Source organism: Melanotaenia boesemani, chromosome 8 (assembly GCF_017639745.1).
Source record: "Melanotaenia boesemani isolate fMelBoe1 chromosome 8, fMelBoe1.pri, whole genome shotgun sequence".
Classification (NCBI taxonomy): domain Eukaryota; kingdom Metazoa; phylum Chordata; class Actinopteri; order Atheriniformes; family Melanotaeniidae; genus Melanotaenia; species Melanotaenia boesemani.
The window spans coordinates 6,488,011-6,498,656 of NC_055689.1; the positions used below are offsets into that span (position 1 = coordinate 6,488,011).

At 39.7% G+C, this 10,646-nt stretch overlaps 1 long non-coding RNA gene across 1 annotated transcript; it reads left to right on the top strand.

The window, feature by feature from the left end:
- The first annotated feature begins 3,737 nt into the window (after positions 1–3,737).
- On the top strand, positions 3,738–9,584 carry LOC121644657. Its single transcript, XR_006011302.1, has 3 exons — positions 3,738–3,748; positions 3,815–3,822; positions 9,208–9,584. It is a non-coding gene; the product is annotated as an uncharacterized LOC121644657 (long non-coding RNA).
- The last annotated feature ends 1,062 nt before the right edge of the window (positions 9,585–10,646 follow it).

Genomic DNA, 10,646 nt, shown 5'->3' on the forward strand with positions numbered 1-10,646 from the left:
CAGGGCAAACGGCGCCCAGCAGCACCCCACACAGGACTCCTGGCAGGTACCGAACCCCCATCCCTCGCAGCCCCGAACACGTCCCAGGACACGTGGGCGTAGGAACACGAGGGCGTTTTTCCACATTTCAATTCTTTCCTTTTCTTTTTTCTCTCATCCTCTGTCTCCCTGTCAGGTTCGGCACTGACATATTAAGACTAAAGAAAATAAGATTATAATAAAATAATAAAAATATTCCAAACATCAAGGGCAGCCATTTATATAACAAGTCTCCCTTGGTAGAGCAAATCTGTCCGGCAAAATGTGGCACACAGACCGCCGTTCTGTATGTTAGGATGCTGGACAGGACAGGGTAAAAAAAAAAAAAAGCTCATTTGGTTGGTTGGTTTGATTGGTTCTCTGCTTTTTACAGATAATGTGGTTCTGTTGGCTTTATCAGGCTGTGATCTTCAGCTCTTGCTGGAGCGATTTATAGCCGAGTGTGAAGCGGTTGGGATGAGAATCAGCACCTCCAAATCAGAGACCATGGTCCTCAGCCGGAAAAGGGTGGAGTGTCCTCCCCAGGTCAGGAATGAGATCCTACCCCAAGTGGAGGTATTCATGCATCTTGGGGTCTTGTTCATGAGTGAGAAAAGGATGGAATGTGAGATCGACAGGTAGATCTGTGTGGTGTCTGCAATGATGCAGACTCTGCATTGGTCTGTCGTGTTAAAGAAGAAGCTTAACAAAAAGGCAAAGCTCTCCTTTAGAGATAGGGTGAGAAGCTTGGTCATCGGGGAGCGGCTCAGAGTGTTACACAAGGACTCCAGGGAGACAGGGAATGTTTATTTTAATAATAAATAACTTTATTATTGAACAGAACTCAAAACAAGAATCATACTGATACCGATCAGAGAAGAGGTAACGGGGTTGAAGAGGCCAGGAACGGAGAGGGAGTGAGTCCAATAGGAGTGTGGTTTAAGGTCCGACAAGGAGTAACTGAACTGGTGGAGTATATAAGGACCGGAGAGTCAATGGGGAACAGGTGTGGCAGGTTGACTTGATTATGATGAGGGGATCTGGAACTGGTGTGGAGGATCAGGGAAGTGAGGAGTGAATGGAGGAGCGGCAGAACAGGGGAGTGCTGGAGGAGTGGCAGGACAGACTGTAACACAGAGCAGTCGTTTCTCCTCTGCATCAGGAGGAGCCAGGTAAGGTGGCTTAGGCATCTGGTTAGGATGCCTCCTGGACATTTCCCTGGTGAGGTGTTCCAGGCAGCTTCCCCCGGGAGGAGACCCTAGGAAAGACCCAGTACACACTATAGAGTTTACATTTCTTGGCTGGTCTGGGAACACCTTGGGATCCCCCTGGGCGAGCTGGCCCTCCCAACCTGAACTCGGATAGACGGTAGAAAATGGATGGATGCATGGATGGATGGATGGATGGATGGAAAAATGATACAAATAAAAGGTACATTATGTAAAGCATGTAGCAGCAGTTATGAACACAAGTGGCAGAGTTTATGGTGTTTACATGTTTTCTGAAGGCGACTAATCTACCCAGAAAACACATTGACTCTTAATGTGTTAAGCCTATAAAAAAACCAAAGATTTCTACTGTGTGCACAATAGAAGTAAGCTTTCAGTTAATTTAGATTAAAAATATCCATTTAACCACATGAAGTTACCGCTAGTTATTTGGGAAACATTATTCAGAGCATGCTCTGAAGAAGTGAGATTTAAAGATGGCAAAGAGTCCACCCATCATCTTTAATTAGCCTCTGTCCTCACCCACACTGATTAAATTCTTTGGTTTCAGCTCAAGTTCAGCGAAATCTCCTCACAGCAAGAGACTGTTCTGTCTGTAAAAAGGAGAAACATTTAAAAAGTTTATCAAATGTGCAGCAAAACTATCCTGGAAGTGTAGTGAGATGAATACAAAACTATGCACAAATTACATCTAAATGAGAAGAGGACTTAAAAAAATTGATCCATTACAATGACAGACATCAGTCCCTGTCAGAGGACTGGTTGGTGAGTATCAGTTGGGTTTAATGAATTTACATATCACAGCCAGGCAGGGCTTTTTTGTCCCCTGTCTTATTGGATTTTTCATTTTACCTTTCCCCTCTTTGTTCAAAGAAAAATGCTGCTCTGAATACTAAAGTCTGGTCAATGTTTATTTTATCAACAGGATTAATATTCTGCTACTGATGTGTCAGGAGTGAGACAAAAGGCAAAACAATGACTGGTCAGACATTATATACATATATATATTCAAATTTCAATGATGAAGTGATAAAATATCTTTATGCAATGTGGTAGAGAAAAGTGGCCTTTTAATTTTAAGTTCTGTATGGCTCTTCTGCAGGCAAATCCATTGAACCGACATGATGTAACCCCGGTTGAATAAAGTGATAACAGTTTGTAAAACAAACAGAAGAAGAATCAAACATACATAAATGGTTAGGTTTAAGGCATGTAAGAAACTCTTAAAACATATGTACAAAGGTCTTTTAACCTTTCAGGAAACACTGCCTGGGGAAAATGCATTACCACTGATCACCCCAGGGTAAGGACGGTGGTGGCAATATCATGATGTGAAGACATTTTTTCATCGGCGGGAATTGGAAAACTGGTAAGAATTTTGGGATTGTTGGTGGTAAATATGAAAAAAAAAACTGTTCCAGTCAGTTGAGAATGGGATGGAGGTTCAGCTTCCAGCAGGACACAAGTTGCATTAATGCAAAATTTCTTTTACCTAAATCAGTCAGATCAGAGATCACAGCTGACATGTTTACATGGAGGCTAGAAAAAGTGATCAGGTGTGTGTTTACACGATGAAAAGATTTAATAAGATTGTATTTTTTGACACTCACAATGTGTACTGATTCAGAAAAAGAAGAGGATGAAGAGGAAGATTTTCTCTTGGAGGAATATGAGTGAGATGGAACCACATTGTTTATTGCAGGCAATTCTTACTTTACTGATGCTCCTTTTAATGAAGCAGCTGCCACCATTTTCCAAGTCTCACGTCTCCTAAACCCCACATGGTTCAGGCATGCACATTCTTACTTTACTGATGCTCCTTTTAATGAAGCAGCTGCCACCATTTTCCAAGTCTCACGTCTCCTAAACCCCAAGTGGTTCAGACATGCATAGAGAACATGCACCGCAGATGGAATTTTAAAGTGTGATGGGAATGAGTGTAAACATGATTTTACTTCTTTTGGGAATCAGATTGTGAAAGGCTTAAACCACCCCTCTCACTCATATAGAAAATTCTTTCCATTAGAGGGTGACTGCTGAAGAAGAGGTGTTTATATGTTGCATTTTTATTTTGACTGGACAATTGATTGGATCAAAAGTGTTTCATGTAAACAGAGCTAATGACCCTAGGTATACTGCTAAAGCAACACCTGAGTAGTTTCAGGGGAAATATTTAAATATGTTGGAAAAGCCCAGACCACAATCCAACTGAGAATCTGAGACATAACTTACAGATTTCTGAACATCAGCAAAATCCATTCAACTTAAAGAAGATAGAATAGTTTTGCTTTGGAGAATGGGCAAAAATCCAAGTGATTACATGTGCCAAGATCATAGAGACATAATGTAGAGTGAATTCACACTTTAACCAAACTCTGGTCCCCTTCCACAGATAGTACGGTTTATATGGAGCAGTGAGGACGCTTGTTCGCACCAAAGAAGTGAATGCTGATCTGCCTTAAATCCCGGGGTAAGTATTCATTGCAAGTATACATTAGCAAGTGAACCCTGGTGTGGTTTGCTTGCAGTGTGAAAGCAAATGGACCATCCAGTGAACCAAAAGAGAGCAAGTAATGTAGAGCATATTGTAGAACAACATGTCAGATAGCTTGCTGCCCTTCCTGTTGCTCATACCGGACAGATTCCTGAAAACCTTCTTAGGTTTGAAAACCATAGTAAGAACAATAACCTCAAGATGGCATAAATTTGTTGTTTCATTGTTTACTTGTGTTGAAAGAGCCAGCTGAAGTCAAAGGATTTCCATTTTCTGTCCTGGACAATTGATGATGATGATTTTCTTCTCCCCCTGTTTTTTTTTTTTTTACACTATTAGTGGTTGTTTCGGGCAATACTGCCCCAAACAAGCAGTTGATGTAATTACATGATGTCTACCAGATGGCTTGGTTGGCTTGAACAGAGTACAGAGTGAAAGCAAACAAACCAAATAAAGCTATGACAATTCTCTACATTTCCCACACAATCAAACCAAGTCCTCCAGACTATCCCAGTGCATTCACACTAGGACAGTCAGCTAGACTCTGTCCGTTTTTCCCATTCACTATTCCCCAAACAAAGTGGACTTGGATTAAAATCAAAATGGCTGGTGTGCATGCACCTGTAAAGACTGCAGATGTTACTGCAAAATGTAGCTCTACAAAGTACTGACTTTGGGGTATGAATAGTTGTGCATGCTCATGTTTTATGGTTCTTTCATCAAAATAGTAATTTTTATAGACACTAAAAACACAACCGGTCTTCTTTGTAGTGGCTTTTAGTGGACCTTAAATATGAAAAAATGAAAGACTGGAAGCAGAGGGAAAATGTGTAGATTATACTGTAATAAAAGAAATACAATAACTGTAAAATTTTATTGCATATTTAACCATACACATCTTGACACACACGTCTGACAAGCCCACACAGATCTCAGATCTCCATCACACTCAAGTATTGCACAATAAAAATGGTTTATGTCATTTCATAAGCAATGATGCTCCACGGGTGGCACATGGGGTAAACCACAGGCTCTTCAGTTATGTTAACATAACAAGCTTTCATTTGATGTGCGATATTACTTTAATTATAATCCCAGATGCCACATCTGCTGCGAGGCTGTTGTGTAATCTGTGACTGGGCAGCAGGATTTGCTCCTGTCTGAAGCTAAACATGTGAAGTCAGACGCGAGTAGGGCTCCTGCAGGCAAAACCAGTCAGAAATACAAATCACTGAAGTTATTTACAATCGAAATAATCATCATCATCATTTTCTGTACGGCTTAGTCCAATTCAGGGTCACCGGGAGCTGGAGCCTGTCCCAGCAGCAGGCGGGGGGCAGAATACACCCTGGACAGGTCAACTTTAATCAAATTCAATTTGAAAAAAAAAAACAAAACAAAAAAAAACACACTACCATTATCAACGGTCATAAAATCCCCAGCTGACTTAGTGTTCTCCTCTTCACTCCTGTGGAAAATTAAGTCTTTCCACCAGACAACTTGAAGTTTCCACATCAGTGCAGTTGATATTAACCCTGGGACATGGGGACCCAGACAGAATGAAAAATGACTGTAAGAGGCACAAGGAAATGCTCCATATATAAATAGTGATATACAGATAGATATCAGTCAAAAGTTTGGACACATCAACCCTTTGACTTTGAATAAATGTGTGTCCAAATCTTTAACTGGTAAACATATATATATTTTTAATTGACTTACTACTGAATAAGAGATATTTTTATATCTCCAAGTAATTACAACCAGAGTTTGAAGGACTTTAGAAAAATCAAAGACAACTGAGGATAATTATGTTAATTCTCAAACCATATATCTCCAAATCACAAACCTTTTGTAAGGCATGAATATCAGCCTGCTCCACTGAATTAGATGGTATCTTATTAAGTAAAAAGGAAACTTTCACTGTATATGTCACTGTGATATTGTAGTTCTGTAAGAAAAGGTTCTGTTATTTTATTCATTTAGTCTTCTGTATTTGCTGCATGGCAAGAGTAACACAGATTATCCTGAACAAGGTTAACTGAACAAAAACTTTACAATTTTAGCTGTTCTTCATTTGTGTTAAAGAAGGAATTTCGTGTTATGGATATGTGGAGGCAACAGGAGAGCAGAGGAGACAAAAGTGAAATGAAGATTACCTCTCTAGTGCTGATGACACCCTTTATCTTACTAAAATGACTTGCGGAGTCCCCCAGGGGTCAGTCCTTGGGCCTCTTATGTTCAACTTGTATAAGCGCCCTTTGGATCAAATATTACAGAACTTTAGCATTAATTATCAAAGTTATGCAGATGATACACAACTTTATGTGTCTTTGTCACCAGATGACTGCAGCCCAATAGACTTACTGAATCAATGTCTGAAAAAACTGAGATTATTCTGTTTGGTAGCAAAGAGAAGAGGGTCAGCATTGGCAAACATCTGGAGACCTGGGCTCTTTAAATCACTGACCAAGTTCGTAACATTGGAATGTTGATAGACTCAGACCTGACTTTCAGCAGCCACATCAAAGCTTCACCAAGAAGCTTTTTTACCAGCTCAGAAACATCAACAGAATTAAAAATTTAGTCTGCCAGAAAGACCAAGAGAAACTCATCCATGCATTCATCTCCAGTAGACTGGATTACTGTAATGGTCTCTTAACAAACCTTCCTATAAAGAGCATTAAACATCTTCAGCTGATCCAGGTGCTGCTGCTAGAGTTTTAACCAGGACTAAGAGATCTGAACACATCACACCAGTTTTGAAATGTTCACACTGATTTCCCGTCAGTCACAGAATAGATTTTAAAACTTTTCTGATTATTTACAAACCCAGAACGGCTTAGGCCCAGAATACACCTGTGATATGTTCAGTGAATATAAACCTAGCAGAACTCTTAGATCCAAGGACTCTGGTCAACTAGTCCAAACCAGAGTCCAGACTAAACATGGAGAAGCAGCATTTAGCTGTTACGCTGCAAACAAGTGGAAAAAACTGCCAGTGGAGATTAAACTTTCACCAAATGTAGACATTTTTAAATCCAGGTTAAAAACATGTATTTTCTTATGCACCTATGCATGAAATCTTCATTGTAACTTTTAACTTATCCTACTTTTAATAATTTTAATGTAATTGATGATTTTATGATTTTATTGATTTTTCCTATTTGTTGCTGCCTTTTACCTTTTAATGCTTTCTTTGCAACATCTGTAATGCTTGTAATGTAAAGCACTTTGAATTGTGCTATGCAAATAAATTTGTCTTGCCTAAAAACTCACACTAAAAGCTTTTCAGCAAGCAATAATCCATCTAAATACCTCATCTTATATCAACCTAGCATTTTCAAATCAGCTCTTAGATTTTTTTGTTATATGTTCTATAACTTTAAAACCAAAACTCAAATATAAACAGTGTCTTGTCACATAGCAGAACCATTGAGTTTATGCACCAACACACACTGAACACACAGTGATCAATGAAGGCCCCAATGAAATTGACACAAATAGAAATGAATGAAATAAACACAGCATGTTGTGGCAATCCAATGCTGATAAGTGAAAGAGAGGAAAATCCCTAAGGACGTTAAGGCTTGAAGCCCAGATCAAGGCTACACAGAGAGAAGCAATATAAGAAAGAAGAAATATAACAAATTGTCCTGGGGCAGCAGAGACTGTGAAAGAAAGGCTCCCAACTCTACTTACAAGAGAAGGAGAAGCCAAGAGAATTAAAAACCTTCTCCACCCAACCATCCTTAGTTAAAAATCCAGGAGAACCTCCGAAAGATGGCCCCCAGTAATAAACTGGTAAGCAATTCTGACTGCATGAACCCACTGAGAAAGAAAAGGAATCACTGTGGTGTGTTGAGACCAAATGTGAAGCAAAAAGTTTGCCTTTTGTAAATCAGATTTAATCTCTCGTCACATTTTACCCCTGAGTTTAAGAGCTAATTTACAAAGTAAAAAACAGTCTTACTTCAGCAAGCTGTTTTATAATTTTCACTATATGTGATGAACTTTTAAGCTAACTTTTACTGTAGCAAAGTAGCTAGCAAAATGCTAATCTATGTTTTGATCACAAGCAAATGCAGAAGGCAGAATTCAGCTACTTAAATTGTTTGTTAGATTACAGTAGAATCAGTAGAAGTGTTTGTGTTAATTTCCGTTCTTCAGATACACCTGCTTAGTCCACTGCAGGGGTGGAAGGACTAGTGAACAGATGTTTCATTTATCCAGTTTGCTCCACATCAAAGCCCAGAATTAATGGATTATATATATATAGTATTTTATAATGACCATAATGACTTTTGTTTTACAACCATGACTAAAACATTAAGCCAGCGAAATGACTGAAGTGAAGCTGGCAAAGCCGCCTGTAAAGTACAGCTGATAATTTAGTAAACTGAGTTACAGATATGTGCTTTCATATCTTTCCATGTAGTTGTACACCTCTGTTCACTTTTCTGGATATTTTCCCTTTTCAGTTCTGTTTTGGTAGAGGATAGCATTACAGAGCCAACTGTAATGAGTTTGGCATCATGAAATACATGTATTACAGATGATCTGTGCACACAGGAAGCTCCAATTCTAACATGTAGCATACCTAAGTCATGAGGTGAAATTTAAATTAAAAAGACCAAGCATTGCCACCAAAACAAAACTTAACTTAACCCCCAAGAAATTATATGAAAATGTAACAAAAACAGGAGAACAGCACTTTGAAAAAAGAACCTTTTTGAGCTAGGGCAACTCAAAAGTTATTGGCTCTGTTTCTGTTAGATCAACAGCATCCCTTTTGAGAACTTTTTTTTTTCTCCCCTTTTTCTTTCACAAAATATTTCACACAGTCTGGTCCTACAATTTTTACCTTTTGCTTTATTTGCCTACTCTTGCCATTCTGCCAAGCACTGTCTGTGCTTTTCCAGCCTATTTAAAGCCTTTAGAGTCACTTCTCCCTCTAAATCTTACTTCTTCATTATCAACACTTACTCTGACTTTATCACTTTCTGCTGGACTGAATGAGCCTCCCTGAGGAAACTCAGTCATTTTAATCCATTAAGAACAACATTCAATGCACTCAGACCCATATTTACTGGACATAAAATCATAAATTTCTGTAATTTCCATCATGCTATGACAGGGGGGTATATAGTCTTCACTCAGCACACATCTTTGCCAAAGTCCAAGTAGTCAGTCTGCCTGGCCACTCCACCTCTTAATCCTTATAGAGGGACCCTTACATACTTGAAGGGAATTTCCTGTCAACAGCTCTGTCTCTAAAGCATGGTTTCCACCAACGGGTACGGGACAGGACGGTTAGGGTACTGATATGTTTTGTAAACTGTAATCCTGTTGCATTCCCAGCTGCAACCATAACCTTACCTGAGAGGTGGAGTATCAGCCGGATAGCGATAGATGCCTCAGCTACGAAATAGCATGACAACATCACAGTGTAGCGCCTTCCTTAAGGTATAGGCGAATCTTTGTTTACATCTTTTTGCGCATGCGCGTGTGGTTGGGTGGCAAGAAGACCTGTTGAGATGGCGGAACCTGCTAGCATAAACAAGAAAGTAAGCGGGCGAAATCCAAATTATATAAGTACGCTAAGCTCCGAAGACCAGAGGAGGTTTAGAGAGAAACTAAAAATTTGTGTTGCAGACAAAATCGAACAAATACAAAGCCCATATGAAGTCTGGGATGACGAAAAATACTGGTCTGACTCACCTGCATCTTGGCCACAGATGTGCTGGGGAGATATTTATTCTTATTTAGTTGAAAGCCCTGGACCCTTCACCCACGAGAAGTTAAAAGCTTTTAAAAGCCTCGAAGCTTATAACTATTTTGTTTCAAGAAAGGTTGCGCCAATCTTTTCGGTGAAACAAAAATCAGTGGTCGTGCTCAAAGCGGAGGTCAGACCCGGCCAAGCAGAGTCACAGCGTGATTCGCATCTTCCGTGGGTGATCGCCCAAGAAACCGGTGAAATAATCACATGTCACTGCGACTGCAAAGCCGGGTAAGGCTTTATTTATCAGTGCCTTTGAATTTTTTATTTTAAATCTAATGACTGTTTTTCAATTTTATTGGTCCTGTTAACTATAATTTAAATGGCGTTTGGTCTATCGTGAAAAACGATCATAACATCTTACAAAATTTTTCTTTCAAATCCAGTCTAGGAGAAACATGCAGTCATGTAGCAGCTTTAATGTTTAAAGTAGAAACAGCGGTCAGGATAGGACTTACAACAGCTGCGTGTACCAGTGAGGCTTGCAGGTATCAAAGCACGTATCATAGCACGTAACCATTTCCTTCTTTTTTCGGTGGGAATGCGGAAAAACTTTTTGTTGGGCCCCCAACGAGCCGTACAGCCAATCACACAACACGAGTGAACCATGTAGTAGATCGCCCTCAAACTCCAAACGCAAAGAAATCCAGCTAACAGATGCAGCTTCTTGCCACCCAATACCGTGATGCAATGCGGCAAAAGGTAAACACTGACGTCACAAAAGATTCGCCTATAACCAAAACATGACTCAAACAAAGGAGAAGATTGGCGTCATCCAACAGTTTATGTTCTTTCTTCTTGGTGGTGCTTCATAACGCCATTTTAAACAGAGATTTAATCAACAAAAAGAAAATCTGTTGCTCTAAACAGGGAGACATTCCTGCGTTGTTGTTAGGCCAGGGAAGTGCATGGGAAGTGACTTTTTTTCAACCAATCCACAGACTACAGTATGTTAAGACCCACCCGTTTGTGTCATATTGATTAGATTGGTAGGGTCCCAAAAAGTACGTTGGGTTGAGTCGGATGTGTCTACACTTTATATCCACAGATCCTGGAAAAGAAAAAATAATGTTACACCTAGAAGCTTCTGTGTTTGTGGTCGTGAGTTATCTTGTGCAAGCAGGTG